Source organism: Tiliqua scincoides, chromosome 1, assembly GCF_035046505.1.
Source record: "Tiliqua scincoides isolate rTilSci1 chromosome 1, rTilSci1.hap2, whole genome shotgun sequence".
In the NCBI taxonomy this organism is placed as follows: domain Eukaryota; kingdom Metazoa; phylum Chordata; class Lepidosauria; order Squamata; family Scincidae; genus Tiliqua; species Tiliqua scincoides.
The window spans coordinates 305,223,013-305,241,043 of record NC_089821.1 but is presented as its reverse complement, the minus strand read 5'-3'; the positions used below and the strand labels follow the sequence as shown (position 1 = coordinate 305,241,043).

Below are 18,031 nucleotides of genomic sequence, written 5' to 3'. Positions count from 1 at the left end.
CACTATGCTTTTAAATACGTATTTTTGTGTGTCCAAAGTTTGGAAAGAAAAAGATGGCCAACTGTCAGTTGGTAGCATCTGTCATTTTTCTATTGTTTTTTTTTTTTAAATAAGGTTCAGGAAGATGAAAGGTCCTTGTGTGTTTTTGTAAGCAGGTTCTGTGAGAAAGTCTTGGGGCACAAACGAAAGATTGCTTCTAAACCTTGCCTTCCATTAACCCCTGCTGTTGTTCCCCATCAGGTTGTTTTACTGGCTTGCAAGTCACTTGAGTGGTAACTGGCTTTTCTGGGACTCTGAGGAGGCTGAGCACCAAACTGCCATTGCTTTGGCAGTAATAGTTATGAGACAGTAATGGAAGGGCTGCTTGTTAACAATGCCTGCAATTCTCATTTTTAAAAATGAAGATATTTTAAAGAGACGGTGCAGTTATTTTGTCTTTTCAAAGGTGAAAGTTATCTGCTAATATACACTGTTTTAGTCTCTCTCTCTCTCTCTCTCTCTCTCTCTCTCACGCGCACACGCACACGCACACTGTTTCATTCTCCATCTATTTCCTTCTCCCTTATTTTTCTTTTAAAAGATTGGAAAGGTTGCTGCACAGGGATGTATTTGAGCACAGTAATGCTCTGCCCCTTCAGCTTCAGTCTTCATGTTGTAGCAAAGACATTATTGCATTTGTGTCAACGCCTTCAACATGTCATTACTTGTTAATTTTATGCTGTGAGGGGGGATGAGACGGAGTATAATCTTTTACACCCCTTTCCCTCCAGAACTAGCACTGAAGTACACCATGAATTATTCTGGACCCTTAAGAACTGCTGAACTTCATAGTTCTCACTGCTCAGATAGACTGCTCCTGCTCCTGCATGCTTGTTTTGCATGACAAACAAAAAATCCTGCCAGCTGTGCTGCCCAGAGTCATGCCATTGTTCTCCCTCCCCTTCCTCCACCCTCACTGGGCACTTTGCTGCATTTGGCTGGAAGCACAGGGTCAATGAGGAACTTTCAGTGGTGTCGCTCTGCTGGTTCCTCTGAGCAGGCAGGTGTCTGACTTTTCACTTATCGTCTTGTAAATGTGCTTAATTATTCAATGCAGAAAATAAAATATTCCATAATAATCGGCAACCATTCTGTCTGGTTTGAGTTAGAGGAAGAGATGGGCCAGCGAGACCCCTTACACTGACTCTGTTGGAACTGTCCACCATTTGGCTCTTCACATCCCAGAATTGTTTTCTTGCAGTTTCATTATGAAGAGCTGGTACCTTGAATTCACTGGTTTTCCTTTTCCCTTCCCACGGTAGTGTTGCTGGGGGGACGGGGACAAAATGATAAGTACTTCAGGCTCCACAACATGCTGTGAAAGCGGCCCCACCCACTCGCCGTCTGAGCCATTCCAGGCAGTGACAGTAATGCACAGGAGGTGTCATTTGGTTTGGTGAGCACCTGTGCTTTGCCGTTGCTGCCTGGAATGGCCCCAACAGCGAGTGGGAGAGGCCGCTTACATGGCGCATTGCAGCACCTGCAATACTTACCGTTTTGCCCTTCTCTAGCTACACTACTACCTTCCCATCCCTTTCTATGTGTTTGTTTAACAAATTTATACATGCCTGTCATCAACAATAGCAGGGCAATGTACAAAAACAGAAGACAGCCATAAAACAGCTCCTTTTATATCATGGCTCTTAGCCATTATTTTTAAATTGTAAACTGCCTTGAGTACTTTGGTGGTACTACGTAAATGTAGTAAACAAAACAAATATTTTACCGTATATATGAGTGCAGTGGTTCTCACACTTTTCAAGCTGGGACCCACTTTTTAGAAACAGAATCTGTCAGGACACACCAGAAGTGTTCATGAAAGGAAGTGACATCATTGAGCAAGAAAATTTTTAACAATCCTAGGCTGCAATCCTACCCACACATACCCAGGAGTAAGCTCCATTGACTATAATTGTTAAAATCATATGCAGGGTAGTCTATTAGAAGTATAGATCTGTAACATCTCCCCAAATGCAGTCACATACCATGGTAGCATCAAGTCTAATAAATTAAAAATAAAATACTGTAATGAATGGGGACCCACCTGAAATTGGTTCGCGACCCACCAAGTGGGTCCTGACCCACAGTTTGGGAACCACTGTACTAGTGTATATGTCAAAAAATTTAAGCCTTAAAATTGATCCTGAAAACATGGGTCAACTCATACACGAGTTGGGTGAAGCTTCTAAGAGCAACTTCTTGGTGAGGTGGGGATGTGACTGGGCTGAGAAGCAGGACACGGGCGGGGGGGGGGGAAAGGAGTTATTTTATTTACCAGTAATTGTTCAGAAGCAGCACTATATACCTCACAAAGCCTACAACTCCCATAAGCCACTTCATCTCCCTTCCGGTTTGGAAAAGAGGGTAAACTAGCTCCTTTTTCTCTTTTTGACTTTGCTGCTGCCTCAGAACAGATAAGTCATTTTAAAAAGAATTTCACACACACACACACACCCTAAGTTATAGAGGGTCATAGAAAATTCAATTGTATTTGGCCCAGAACGTGTCCTTGACTTATCTGTGAGATTGATTTATATTTGAGTATCTGTGGTGAGTTCATCTGAATTACTGTCAGTCAGTTGCGTGATCTTTAGCACTGCTGTTCAGGTTGCCCATCTGCCCTCTTCCTAGTTACCTCTACTGTTGTAATATTGGAAGATTAGAAAGGAAGTTGGAAAGGAAGTGGTTCAGCAAAGAGCTAGATTGGGCTGGGCATCCTCTCACCTTGATGAAATACAGGTATTGCTTTCTTTCTGACAGTTGGTTTTTCGATGTTCCGCTCTTTCAACGCATTTCAATTATACCCAGAAGTCATTCATTCAACGCATGCTCTATCAATCTCTCTCTGTTGGTCTAAAGGCTAAAATTGCCCTCCCCCATGTTGATTTCTATATGACATGGTGATTCAAACTGTTTTAGAGTGAGTGAGTGTGTGTGTGTGTGTGTGTGTGTGTGTGTGAGAGAGAGAGAGAGAGAGAGAGAGAGAGTGCGCGCGCACAGCAACTTTTGCTCTGGGCCTGTTCCCATGCCCGAAGGCATTAATGAGAGTCTGTTGCAGAAATCTTTATGTGACAGCAGGAATTGGCAAGATAAAATTGGCATTTGCAATTTGCTTGCTAAAAAAGTATTGGAAGCAACATTTGTAGACTAAGAAAACCACCAGGTTCCACTTTTCAACCATTTCTGCTTTTCACCACAGCTCCAGTCCCTTATCTATGAGATCAACATATACTCAACTATCTATGGTGACACTATAAGGACACTTGTATGTATGGAAGGACCCAAAATTAGAGCCAGCAATCTTTTGCAATTCCTTTATGAATATATATACACCTTCTCCTCCCTCCCAACCCCCCATCTTCACAGCAACTCTGAGAGGAAGTGATTGGCCCAAGGGTACCCAGTGAGCTTCATGGATCAGAGAAAACTACCAGGGCTTTATTGTGGTGATGTGAACCCTCATCTTCCCAGGCGTAGTCTAGCATGCTAAACACCATACCCACTCTCTGCGCTCTCTCTCTCTCTCTGTCTTCATACAGCATGTATGAAGTATACCTATCAAGTAACTGCAATTCATGCGCTCTTGGAATGGGGTGTCTCCCAAGTGGGCTTCTCCCTGGAGGCTTCACTCCTGAGAACTTTCTTTGTGGTCAAGTGCTTAATCAAAAGTCCACCCACCCATGGACAGTGAGTGGGTTTAGGAAGTACTTGAGTAGGAGGTGCATGAGTGGGTAGCCTCTGTGAGGAAAGGAAACTTCAATGAACTTGGGGGAATTTGGAGCAAGTTTTTATAGATTGATTAGAAGTCCTGATACTGAGAAGTTTCCCTGTGGCATCTTCCTTTCCGAAGCAATTCATGACACATGAGACCATATATATATAGGGGGAAAGAAGTTGGTAAAATGAGAGGTTGATCATCTGGAGAGTTTCCACTATACAGCTGGCTTGTTTTTGAATTGTGCATGCCATCATAGCCTATATTTTATCCCTGCAACATGGTGTGTTTACTCCTGCTTCTTATGTGGTTGCTTGTATTTTGAATTTAAGGGAGAGATGAAAAGGTCATTATCTTTATTGTAATGTTAGAAACTTACAATAAAATGTTAATTACAAAGTAGGGGTTGGGGCTATTTTTAAATTTTATTTTTTTAAAAATTGATCGTTACACTAGGTAGTATTATGACTGTCTTTAGCTCATTTGTGTGTTAAAAACCTAAAGCACTAAGACAGAAGTTGCCTTTCTGGAATCGATTTGTGTCGGTGCTTGTCTCACATCTGTATCCCAGGTTATAACCTTCATTTAATTGCTGACCTGGCAGTAAACTGAAGTTAGCAAGAAAAGTCATAATTTAAAACTCCAAAACTATCAGGTTTCTTACTGCCAGCAATACAGTCACACCCTTTCAGGTATTGATTTCAATATACTACTGTATGCTTTCTTCAGGAAATGGGTGGGCCTTTGCGATAGTATACAGCTCCTTTGCATGATAGTGCGTCTTGCAGTATTTATTTTGTCTAATCGCATTTATATCCTGCCATTTGTCCAAAGAGCTTAGAGCAGTGTGCATGCAGGGCTGTCCCATTTTATCCTCGAAACCACTCTGTGAGATGCATTAAGCTGTGAGATGGTGACTGGCCCAAGGTCACCCCAGTAATGTTGGTAGCTCACTGGAGATTTGAACCCAAGTCTATCTGATCAATGTCAATTCACTGGCTGAAAGAACTTTGTGGAACTCTGTGGCAACAGCTTTACTGTCGGACAATGAATTGAGAACTTATCAGTGTGTTCCAGTTTGCATCCTGACAAGCAACCTCATAACTGTGGGTTGGCAACCTTCAGTCTCGAAAGACTATGGTATCGCGCTCTGAAAGGTGGTTCTGGAACAGCGTCTAGTGTGGCTGAAAAGGCTGATTCGGGAGTGACAATCCCTTCCACACTGGGAGCAAGTGCAGTCTGTCCCTGGTCTGTCTCCCTGGCTATGGGCCTTCCTTCTTTACCTCTTTGCCTCAGACTGTTGGCCAAGTGTCTCTTCAAACTGGGAAAGGCCATGCTGCACAGCCTGCCTCCAAGCGGGCCGCTCAGAGGCCAGGGTTTCCCACTTGTTGAGGTCCATCCCTAAGGCCTTCAGATCCCTCTTGCAGATGTCCTTGTATCGCAGCTGTGGTCTACCTGTAGGGCGCTTTCCTTGCACGAGTTCTCCATAGAGGAGATCCTTTGGGATCCGGCCATCATCCATTCTCACGACATGACCAAGCCAACGCAGGCGTCTCTGTTTCAGCAGTGAATACATGCTAGGGATTCCAGCACGTTCCAGGACTGTGTTGTTTGGAACTTTGTCCTGCCAGGTGATGCCGAGGATGCGTCGGAGGCAGCGCATGTGGAAAGCATTCAGTTTCCTCTCCTGTTGTGAGCGAAGAGTCCATGACTCGCTGCAGTACAGACGTGTACTCAGGACGCAAGCTCTGTAGGCCTGGACAGAACCTCATAACATTGCCCTAAAAATAAGAGAAAAGTAAACTAGTGCCACAGATATTTTAACATACCTGTCCTGGGAGCTGATGGGTATGAAATGAACACAGTGGCCTGGTCCAGGTGTCACATTAACAGTTGAATAAGCGAACGTGTTCTCAGATGTTTGTTTTACCTCCTTAAGGGTGGAAAAAAGTGGCACCTTTGAACACTAAACTCTGTTGCCATTGCCATCTGGGTGCAGTTTCATTACCACCTCCTGACAAAGTATAGGCCTCACTTTGAAGACTAGAATGGTTACGGTTTGTAAAATTTACAATGTGTGATCTCAGGTTGTGTTCCTTTTTCAGGTGATTATTGGGTGAAGAGAAGTTTACACTCATATCCTGTATTAATTTTATTTTTCTGTACTCTGTGTGTGTGTGTGCTATACATAATTAAAAAAAAACTATTTGGTCAAGAAAAAACAGCTGATTTTAAGGTACAGATTTAATTCTGTTGTCAAATGGACTTGTGTGTTGGGTCTACCTTTGTGGGACCTCAGCACCTCCCATTGATTTTTTTTTTTCCAGAATGGAGCATTCTAGAAAAGGCAGGAACTGTTTTTACCCCAGACATCTGGTCCCTTATAGAGCTCTCTATGCTATGCTGGTAAAAATTATTAATTTGGCTCTTTAAAAGTTCAACACTGCTGAAGATGAGATGCTGAACCTTACTTTCTGCTAGAACCAGCCAGCACTGATGCACTGTCTTGCTTCATAATTAAGGGTCTTAACAACTCGGTTACCTTGGCCAGTGGCAATCTTTCGGGGGTTTTTATGCAGGCTCTCAGCCTAATTAAAACCAATGGTGGTAGCTTATTCAACATAGCCATGACTTCTGCTGTTTTAAGATAGATTGTTGAATATAGTTTGCCAGTAGTTGGCTATGATTGCAATATTTAGTATACCTATGAGGAAGTAAGTCTATTGAAGTCAGGAGGACTTGCTCCTGAGTAAACATGTTTAGGAATGTGCTTTTCATTATCTTGTGTTATAACTTTATGCTGTGCTCTGACATGCCATTGCCAGAATGGCAAGGACCGTGATCAGCAAGTGGAGGATATGTCTTTGTTGACATATCTGAGCTTTCACAGTTTTTAATGAAACTCAGCACAGCGCATCATCACACCTGCTCTGCAACGTTGATTGTTGCTGAAGTGGGTGTGGAAACTCCCAGCATGCTCACACCTCATAACTGGGTAAGTTTAACTAGAGCAGGGATCGGCAACCCACCGCTCTGGAGCCGCATGCGGCTCTTTCAGCTGTCTGCTGCGGCTCCTCCGGGTGAAAGTGGCAAAGGGGATGACAGGAGGCACCTGTGTTGGGAGGGCAGGCTGCTTCCCTCAGCCCCCTGAGCTCACTGCCCTCCTCTCCCTTCACCCCCACCTGCCCCACATTGGTTTCCCTTTTCAATTTTGCCCGCTCTGCAGGCTTAAACTCCCTGTTTTTCCCTTCCCCAGCTCTCCAGCAGGAAGCCCTCCTCCTCAGCCATTGCGAGCCCTTGCAGGTCCCCACTCAGTGCAAGGAGAGGCTTTTCCTCCACAGCAGAGGAGACATCCTGTGTGTCTACTCAGTAGTAAGCCCCATTACATCGGATGAAGCTTACTCCCAGGAAGGGGTGCCTGGGATGGCAGCCTTGGAGCCTGCTCCTGTGTGTGTCTACTCAGTTGTAAGCCCCATTACAGGAGATGAAGCTTACTCCCAGGAAAGGGTGCCTGGGATGGCAGCCTTGGAGCTTGCTCAAGGCCAAGTGCAAGGACGGGTGAGTGGGAGCCCACGCCTGGCAGGTCTGTTCACAAGCAAGCCCCGCTGTAGTCCCTGGGCTACTCCCAGGAAGGTGTGGAAGGCTGTAGCCTCAGCCCCCTCCTATGCAGGTCTACTCACAAGTAAGCCCCGCTGTAGTCAGTGGGGCTTCCTCCCAGGAAGGTGTGGAGGGCTGCAGCCTCAGCCCCCTCCTATGCAGGTCTACTCACAAGTAGTCAGTGAGGCTTCCTCCCAGGAAAGTGTGGAGAGGACTGCAACCTGAGAGCTCCAACCAAGTTGTCTGCTCAGAAGTCCCATTGTAGTCAATGGGGCTTACTCCCAGGATAGTGTGGAGAGGGTTGCAGCCTGAGTGAGGGAGGGCAGGCAGGCAGGGCAGAAGCTGGCCTGTGGCTGCCCCCCCCACCTTCCCCCCAGCTCTGGCTTCTTCTCTTCCCCACCTCTGGAGTCTGTGTCCTTTTTTCCTTCCAGCAGGGTGCCTCTGGAAGGTGGGGGGGAGTTCTTTAGTATCCATGTAAGATAAGCAGATGTCATAACTGCCATATGCGTTGGAATCCTGGAAGATCTGGTGAGGAGGTAGATGTGATGTCAGCAGTGGCCCCTTTAAGGGTAAGACCTGGGCATCCAGCAGAGTGTGCTGCACAGCTGCAGCCACTTGAAGGCAATAGGGCCCTCAGGGATATAAGGAGCACCTGAGGCAGGAAGGGGGTGTGGGTTGTAGAGGAGTGCAGGCTGGACAGGAGACTGACTTGGCTTATTGACTTTGACTTGGATACTCTGACTGATTTGACTGACTTACTTTGGAATCTGACCTTGGACTGTGACTTGGCTAATTGACTTTGGACTCTGCCCTGGATACTCTGACTGACTTTGTGACTAATGGACTGCTGGAGACACTGGAGTCTGAAGTGTGGCTGCTGTGCCCAAGACCTGCTGAGGACCAAGGGGCTGCTGTAGTGGTGGGAGGCTGCTGGCAGGAGAGAGGACCTCTGCAGGTTGAACAGGCAAGCTACCCTGGAGGTGGGGTCCAGCAGGACTGTAGGGCAGAACCAGGGTCATTTGTTGGGGGAAAGAAGGGGAGCTAATTTGCTTAAAGTGGGCATAATTCTCCAGGCAGAGAATGGCCTTGGAATCAGACAAAACACCATAGAGAACCAGGCATCTGAAAACACAGGACAGGAATGTATGACAAAACTAACTAAAAGCTACAAGAGGGGTCTACATTATAAAAATGGGACCTATAAGAGCATAAAGGTAAAAAAAATGCAGTGTTATCTTCATTTTAGATGTCAAAAGGTTTTTGTGGCTCCCGAGGTTTTTTTTCCTCTGGAAAATGGGACCAAATGGCTCTTTAAGGTTGCTGACCCCTGAACTAGAGGGAGAACTAGGTATGGAGATGTGGCTTTCACTGGAACCTTATAGACCATAATGTTTAGTTTTGCTCTGACACTGCATTAAATTGAGAAATTTGGGAGGTGCTTGGCACCCCAGAGCTCTCATGGACACCAGGATTCACAGCATTAGGACAAGCCTGTATTTGTGGGGATTGTTTCAGTTTATTCTCTCAGCAACCTATAAGTTGATTAGGTTGGAAGATGTCAGCATTATGTAAGCTTATGGCTGGGCAGGAATTTGAATCCAGGTGTCCTCAGTTGAAGTCCAACATTCTCTCCACTGCATGGCACCATATGAGCTTGTTTAGGCAATGTCTCTTGAAAAGACAGCAAACCTCCCCCCCCCCCCCCAACTTCAGGAGGTATTTGAATGCCCTGTTCCTGAATGATGTGTAGAAAGGAGATCATTTCAGTTTGTTACACAGACTTCTGTACAAGCCCAGACGTGCTGCCTCTGTCCTGCGATGCACAATTTATGTTGATAATTCCTATTTCACAATATCACAAGGAGAATTGGCTCTGCATCACCTTTCAAAATCCCCTATGGTTTTGTGATTGACAATGAAAGTGAAGCTTTGTTTTTCCTTCCTTGTTATTTTATTTACAAAATGCCATACTTGAAGTGATACTAAAAACAATTCCCCCTGAGCAGAGCTAATTAAAACAATGTTAAGGTTAAGGCATGCAAATGGAAATGCACCCGAACGAACCATGCCAAGTTCAGATTGACCTAGAGGTACAGAGCGTGCTGGGGCATTGCTGTAATCGCTGGAGAGGCTAGCTATTGACTTTGCATGACAGTAACTGACATTAATAATGCAGTTTGCAAAAAAAAAAAAAAAAGAAACATACCAAACCCGCGGTCGCCATCAAATTATGAAATCCCAATTCGTCCTCTCTTGGAAACCACTGTAGATGTGAAATCAATTTCCATTAAGCTAAAATGGAAGAAGGGTAAACAAAACCGCATTTTTACGTGATGGGAGCGGAAAGTGCAGCAGTGCAAGAACAGAAAGGACAAAAGATTCATGTATGGAAGTATTCTGGTTAAGCATTCACCCAGCCAGCCAGCCAGTCCACACAATCTCTGTGCTTCCCTCTGTTTCTTTCTGTTGCTTCTGTTCAGAAGTTCAGCTCTCCATTGCCAGCGCATCATCATCTATCTGGAGATCAAGGCTTACCTTAACTGTAATGTATGGAGATGTGAAGCCATCTATACCAGGGGTGTCAAACTCATTTCGTACCGAGGGCCAAATGGCATTCATGATACCTGCTGAGGGCCGGAAGTGATGTCGTTAGGCAGGAAGTGATGTCATTAAACAACTCATGACCAAAAATAAGCACTTTTTCTCACTTAGGAATTAATTAACTACAAATGACAGAAGAGAAAACACCCAAATCTTGATCATATTTCAAGATATGGGAGAGCCCAATTTTCGTGGGGGCTGTCCTTTTAGCAGTAACACCTCAGCACTGCTCAGCAGCGGAGAGCCTGAGGGCCGGATAAAAAGCTTCAGCGGGCCGCATCCGGCCCCTGGGCCTTATGTTTGACACCCCTGATCTACACTGTGTGAAACCATCTAGTATTTGGATTGGCAACAGCACTTCAGGATGTACAGATTTTCTGTCCTGTCCCCCCAACCTGCTGCCTGAGATCTTTTTTACTGGAGATGCCAGAGATTGGACCTGGTATCTTCTACAATCAAAGTTGTGATGTACCGCTGCTTTGTAGGTTATCTGCTTAAAAAGGTATTACTTCCCAAGACAAGATTATTTTCTTATAAACCCTGAGTGGCATAGGTCCAGTTCAGTCAGTATATAACCCATGGATTAGATCAAGGGTTCACCACCACTTACCACTACATACATTTTTTCCTATAGTATATAATGAATATATATATTTTCTAGAATTGACCTGCTCTGGCCCAGTATATGATCAAGGCTGAGTTATGCAGGTATGATAACATAAAGTTTAGATGATTGTGAACAGGTTTTCTTCATCCCTTCTTCAGCATGCGGAAGAGAAGGAGAGAGAAGACAGATGCTTTCACTTTTAGAACAGATCAGTTCTGTGTAATGTATGGGGAACTGCAATTTGTGGTCTAATTGCTGTTACAACAAACCAGGATGTCAGAACACTGAAGGATCCTGGTTTGTTGCATCTTTGACTAGTTAAGAAACCACAGTTCCCTGAGTCTGTACATAGTTCAGAACAGAGTTATTCTTAATGAAAGCAAAAGCTTGTATATAGGGGAGGATTGTGTGAGCCCTATGCTTGCTGCAGTTCATTCATAAAAATCTAAACCATGGTTTAGTTCAATGGTTCCCAAACATACCCTGGTCACAGTTCCCTTAGTATTGCAGTAATTCTTTTGCCTCTACAGTTCCGTTGCTATAAAGCAGGGTGGCCAACCTGCAGCATACCATGTGCCACTTTGTACAGAATCTTTGAACATGCCTGCCTGTCTCCAGAGGCATCACTGCTAGATGCCAGGATGACCTGCATTGTCAAGAGGGGGCTCTCTATTTCCCCCTTTACTTTTTGCTCACACATCTCTCCAGTCCAAGGCATGTTGGGACCCCAAAGCAGCCCATCTCCACTACAAAGCAGTTGCCCCACCCATTTTTGAGCACACCATTAGATCCTAAAAAGCACCTCACATGAATCATTGGAGATGATAATCTAAATCAGTAGTTCTCAAACTTTGGGTCCAGGGACCACCAGCAGGTCTCAATCATTTGGGGGAAATGTTACAGATCTGTACTTTTAATAAGCTACTATGCATATTCCTTTTAACAATGATAGTGAATGGGACTTACTACTGGGTAAGTTTGGGTAGGATTGCAGCCTAGGATTGTTACAAACTGCCCTGCTTGATGATGTCACTTCTGGTCATGACATCACTTCCAGTGGGTCCTGACAGATCCTAAAAAGTAGGTCTAAAAGTGCTAAATGAGTGAGAACCACTGGGCTATATGCATCAAGTGTGAAACAACCTGCTTTTTTGGGGGGGGAGCAGTGCTGCCTTATCACCATTATAGCCACAGAGGCTTGAATGGCTGGTAAAGTGAAACTTTTTTTTTTATAGGTCCTGATGCTAAAAGGTTTGAGAACCACTGACCTAAACTATTGTTTCCCAAACTGTGCACTGCAGCACCCCAGGGTGTCGAGGCAAGCTCACAGGGGCACTGTGGATTTTCCCAGGATTTTTCTGGGGAAAAATAGCTGCCACTGGAGCAGAAGTAAAAACTGTCATATAATACAAGTCCAGGATTTCAGTTGTGCTGGGCTCATATCTGTGATTGGGCAGCAGTATCTGCCTAGGATAGTACCTGCCTACTCTGCAGGTATCTGCAAACACAGGAGCTCATGTTCTTTCCATTTCAGGTCTTATTTCATATTTTAAAACTTTTTTTGTTTTTAAACATTTTAATATTGCCTTTGTAAAAGCCAAAACAATCCATTTTGCCAATATTACAGGTTGGGGAGCTTATCGTAAAGAAGGAAAAACTTACAATAGCCCTGTAATGTGACACATTTTTAAGTGGCAGGTGAGAGGTAGCAAAAGTCTTGTATTGCATGTCAATCAGAGCTCTGTCTACCTCCGTTGGCTAAAAGAACAGAAGGTAGGAGTCGGCTCCTCTCACTGTGTGATCATGTAGAATACTTACTGCACATTTTGGCTCGCATCTAGAGCAGATAGAGCACCTTTTGTAATGAAAGTTGGCAACCCAAAGCAAAAAGCACTGCTTAGGATGCCTAAATTATGGGAAAAACCTACTGATCCTGGGTAATGTGACAACCTGGTTCATACAGTACTTACTGCCAGGGTGGTGGTGATTTCTTTTTCTTGCCTTCTCCAGCTCTCTGGATACACCACACCATGATCAAAGTATGTACACTTTGTACAAAGTGTGTACTGCATATGTACATTTTTTTCCCTTTGTCTACACAGTGAAAGAAAAAGAAGTACAGTAAAGCTGAAGGCGTTGACTGAGACTTGTAGTAAGAACATAAGAACAGCCCCGCTGGATCAGGCCATCTAGTCCAGCTTCCTGTATCTCACAGTGGCTCACCCAATGCCCCAGGGAGCACACAAGACAACAAGAGACCTGCGTCCTGGTGCCCTCCCTTGCATCTGGTCTTTTCTGGTCCCTTGCATCTATCTATTCTTTGTGAGGGCTACAGCAATGGAAGGAGATCTAAAAAAGCTATACCTTTCACTAGCACCTTTACCTTTCTGTATGGAGAGAAGGGGGGGAACCTGTTGTACAGGACAGTATCATGGTGTACTGCATCCAGAGGGGAGGAGAGAAAAGAGCCCCTCACTGTGGCTGAATTGGGGAGTAGGTTGGAGAGATTTAGAGCCTCTGGTGTTTATTTTTGAACCTGAGCCTGGTGGCACCTCTGGTGGCATTTCAACAGGCAGGTGAAAACATGCTTATTTAAGCCATTTCTGCCCAACGTTGCATCTACGGAACAGGGACCAAATGTTTCCAGCTGTGGGCTGGGCAAAAATGGGTTAAACAGACCTTTGGGTATGTTTCTATTGAGAAGATGGCTACTCCAGTGGCTTGGTTTCATGGCTATAACTAGCATTGTGGACAACTGGCCTGGTGCCATTTGGCTGCTGCAACTACTTGTGGTGTGGGAAATATATAAGCCTCGCTGTTGCATTATTTCTAATAAGGACTTTGTTTTGTGCTGAGCAATGTCTAAAGGGCCATTAGCGTTGGCTTTGCCCACTGTCTCACTGGTGCATAAGCCAGTATGCAAGTGAAGAGCTCTTTAGAGCTCACTCTAAATTTTAGATTTTAAAATCTAAAACCTGATTTTAGAAATGGGCTATATCAGTTGCAAGGGAGGGCACCAGGATGCAGGTCTCTTGTTATCTGGTGTGTTCCCTGGGGCATTTGGTGGGCCACCGTGAGATACAGGAAACTGGACTAGATGGGCCTATGGCCTGATCCAGCGGGGCTGTTCTTATGTTCTTACTCCTTTCCAGATCCAGTAGAACAAAAGCTTTTGAGGAGTGCTCCCTCCCCCATTTATGTACTTCAATTTTGAAGTTTGTGTCTCACGGGGCATTAGGATGAGAGAGATCTTCGCAAGTGACTTACTGCGCAATCCGCACTGCTCGGGAACGGGGGTTGGAATCCAGCATAACAGCCAGATCCCAGCCCCTCCTCCCGTTCCCTGCCCACCCGCCCCCGGAACTGCCCTCAGCCTGTCCTCCCCCTGTCCCGGAATGCCTCCCTCCTGCCCATCCACCCCAGAGCCTTGCGTTGGCCAAGCTCAGCCAATGCAAGGCTCACTCTGCAAGTCGCCACGGAGGCTGGATGCAGCCTGTGTGCTCCAGCGCACCTCCATGTGCTGACACCGCTTGCTCCCAAGGAGGTGCAAACATGCTTTACGGCACGTGAGGTTAGGATTGCACTTTAGGTGCATAATGTGGGTTGCAATTATGGGGTTATGTTTATGACCTGACAAGAACTCCATGAAGGCTAGATTGAGTCCCCAGCTTCTTGACTCTTCCATATACAGTGAACATACAGGTTTGTAGAACAGAAGAGAGATAAATCAGTACTTGAATCTTGTCTTTTACTAGATAAAATCACAGTAAGCACACTGAATTTAGTGTGCTGTAGAGTACACAATGCTGTATAACCATTGGTAACTATTTACCTGCTATTAATAATTAGCAGCCTTCATACTAGACTCTTAGCAAGGAGCCAGGAATTTGGCTATATAGGAACTCTGCCACATATAGTTGGATTCAAATTACATTACCCTAGGACAGTGGCAGCAAATGGGCCTCATTTGAGTTTCTGCCACTGCCAACAATGGGATGTTGGTCTGTTTCATTTGTTTTAGGGCCTTATTTCAACAGATGCAAGCTGACCATGTAAAATTGGATTTATTTATAGATAATCATGCCTTAGGAGTGGACCTCAACAAGTGGGAAACCCTGGCCTCTGAGCAGCCCGCTTGGAGGCAGGCTGTGCAGCATGGCCTTTCCCAGTTTGAAGAGACACTTGGCCAACAGTCTGAGGCTAAGAGGCAAAGAAGGAAGGCCCATAGCCAGGGAGACAGACCAGGGACAGACTGCACTTGCTCCCAGTGTGGAAGGGATTGTCACTCCCGAATTGGCCTTTTCAGCCACACTAGACGCTATTCCAGAATCACCTTTCAGAGCGTGATACCATAGTCTTTCGAGACTGAAGGTTGCCAACATATTATCAGATGAGTAGGGATAAGCAGAATAATGCTGTGCATGACTTTGCGATGGTGGATCAAAAGACCATTCGCTCAAAAGAACGAAGAAGCTTTTTCACGAACATATACAATACAACCAAATAAAAGTGGGTACAGCTGCAATTTGATGACCCAGAAGAACACTGGCAAATGGGTAACCATGAAAAGTGAGATGAGTGAGGAAAAATGACATGAGGTTCTTCTTTTCTCCTCTCACCCTTGCACACTACTACCAGAGCCCAAATACAAAAGTAAAAATAGAGATAGCTGAGGTTTAGTTCACAGTAGCCAGTGAGTCCCAACCTTGCAAATCTGCAGGGCTGCTAATTAGCACTCCTGCAGAAACACTGTTTGTGCCTCTGCATAGAGCAAATTGGGAGATTGTAGTGGCATTGAAAAGAGATTAAGGCTGGCCTCAACATTTCTGATCTTCCAGGCCATAGTTTGTTGCTATAAAAGTAAGTTTTGTGCTCACACACTTCCTCCTCACTCCCCCCCCCCCAATTTCCTCCATTTCACCAGTTATTTCCTGGTTTGTCTCAAACCCTAGTTTTCTGTTACATCAGAACTGGCAAACTGTGGTTTATGCTTGCCCTCTAAACCAGGATTTTAAACCACATTTTGATCTTGGTTTACCATTCTGGTTTGGAGGGCAAGCACAAACCATGGCTTGCTGAAAACCAAGAAGTTGTTCACAGGACTGGCACTAGCACAAGATGTCCCTGGGTAGCTGCTGAGTCCTGTTGCTGTTGACTGCTCAGGTAACCTGGGGAGAATAAGGCCTAGCTAGTTACTAGTTGGGTGGACTCTTTCCCCTTGCTGTGGCAATAGGCATGAATCTCTTTCATTCTCAGTATTCTAGGCAGCAACTGCTTCCTGTCATGTTTTCTTTACCCTGGAATGTCCCCGGTAGCATTGTAGCAGCCACCAGTTAGAATGCTGCTGCTGTTGTCAGTCCACCAACAATGATTGTCAGCATTCATGGTGGTGGTATTGTCAGTCTACCACCATGCTGTGGACCCAAATGCAGGGGGAGGGGGCTTCCGCTCAAATCTGGAGCCCTGGTTCCTCATTAAATTGTGACTCAAGGAGAGCATGCACAAGCGTATGGCTTGCTTCTAATGGAAAAATCACATCTGCATCAAGGCCAAGGATACATAATACATTCTATGGCTTTGACATCAATAGAGTGGGTTGGGCATGCAAAGGAGAATTTGGAGGCTGTAGTAGAGGGACCCATGGACGTGGGCAGGAGCAAGGATGGTGTCTAAGATATTCATTGGAACTGATCATAAAGACTCTGTTCCAAGGCAGACCCATAAAGGACTACCCTGGCACCCTCCTCTGTAACAAGGTCAGAGCCTGGGGTCAATCATGCACCCTTACCTGATGGAGCACCCAAGGCTGGTGGTCCTTACGATCTTCCCTATTTACAGCTCTGTTGCCAGGCCACTATTATTCAAAACAGTGTCCTGTATGGGTTAATTTGCATCTACAAATTAGCATTTGGGAATCCTGTTTCCTTATCAGCATGTATTCCATGAAAGACTTTTCTTCCTTGATACGTATTTGCAAGTTCTGTCAGTTTTTACTGGAGGGGGGAAGCTTAATGAAATGTGTAGATCTCTGAAGATTTTTGTCCAAGATAGTGGGGTAGTTTTCTAATCCCTGTCAACTGTTCTGGGCTCTGTTGTCCTGCTAGCTAAGCTTTCAGGCCTGCCTCTGCTGAATGGCACCTTACCCAGCCGGGAACTCATATTCTTCCTTTGCCATTCTTTTTCTACTGTCAAGTGTTTTCAGAAAGCTGCCACTGGGCCTCATCCAGCAACATATCCACGGAGCGTCCTCATCTTGGGCAGCAGGGCTGGGAAAGACCTCTGCTTGAGTCCCATGAGGATCACTGGGTGCCTTGCCAGAGCAGACCCTAATGGACTAAGGACACCATGTGGTCTGGCTCAGTGTAAGGCAGCTTCATACGTAATACAAGATATTACACTGCTGGCATTCATACATTGCTGGCATCCATGGTTGTTATAGAATTGACCAACTTTAGCAAATGTGCTGCTGTTACAAAACAGAACAAAATCCTTGATTTCCAGTGTTGGCAATATACCTTACTGGCCTTCAGGTTTACATGACTCCTTAAATTGTGCTGCATTATTCTTGAATATGTGAACAAACCAGCTGAAAACACAAGGAAATATAGTGGCCAGTCACAGTACAGGCAGCAGATTAGTGATGGGTGCCCATCTCTGTCTGTCTCCACTCCCCCGCCTTCTCCTTCCACTCCCTGAATGAGAAAAGGAAGAGGAACTATGGAGGGCAGGAGAGGGGACATAAGAACATAAGAACAGCCCCACTGGATCAGGCCATAGGCCCATCTAGTCCAGCTTCCTGTATCTCACAGTGGCCCACCAAATGCCCCAGGGAGCACACCAGATACAAGAGACCTCATCCTGGTGCCCTCCCTTGCATCTGGCCTTCTGAGATAGCCCATTTCTAAAATCAGGAGGTTGCACATACACATCATGGCTTGTACCCCGTAATGGATTTTTCCTCCAGAAACTTGTCCAATCCCCTTTTAAAGGCGTCCAGGCCAGATGCCGTCACCACATCCTGTGGCAAGGAGTTCCACAGACCAACCACACACTGAGTAAAGAAATATTTTCTCTTGTCTGTTTTAACTCTCCCAACTCTCAATTTTAGTGGATGTCCCCTGGTTCTGGTGTCATGTGAGAGTGTAAAGAGCATCTCCCTATCCACTCTGTCCATCCCCTGCATAATTTTGTATGTCTCAATCATGTCCCCACCCCCCCATGGGACCACTGGACTAAAACATTAGACAGTGGGAGGAGCAGAGGCTGGCACACCAGGCAGAGTCTGGCACACCATGGGGTAAGGGGGAACCACATTTGCTCTACCTCAGTCATCAGGAGGTCTTGGGCCAGCCCTGCTGCTAGTTACTAAAGAATGGTGCTCCTGGGCCCGGCCAACCTCACCTTCTCTCTCTCCGGCTCCTGTTTCCCTCCATTCCTTCACTGGTTCCCTTCTGTCCCATAGCACTGCAATA

General features: G+C 45.4%; 1 protein-coding gene across 1 annotated transcript in view; it reads left to right on the top strand.

Annotated features, from left to right (window-relative positions):
* The window catches only part of NUDT14 (nudix hydrolase 14), a 64,616-nt gene that overhangs the window by 9,482 nt on the left and 37,103 nt on the right, over positions 1-18,031 (top strand). The gene's annotated exons all lie outside the window — the stretch shown is intronic.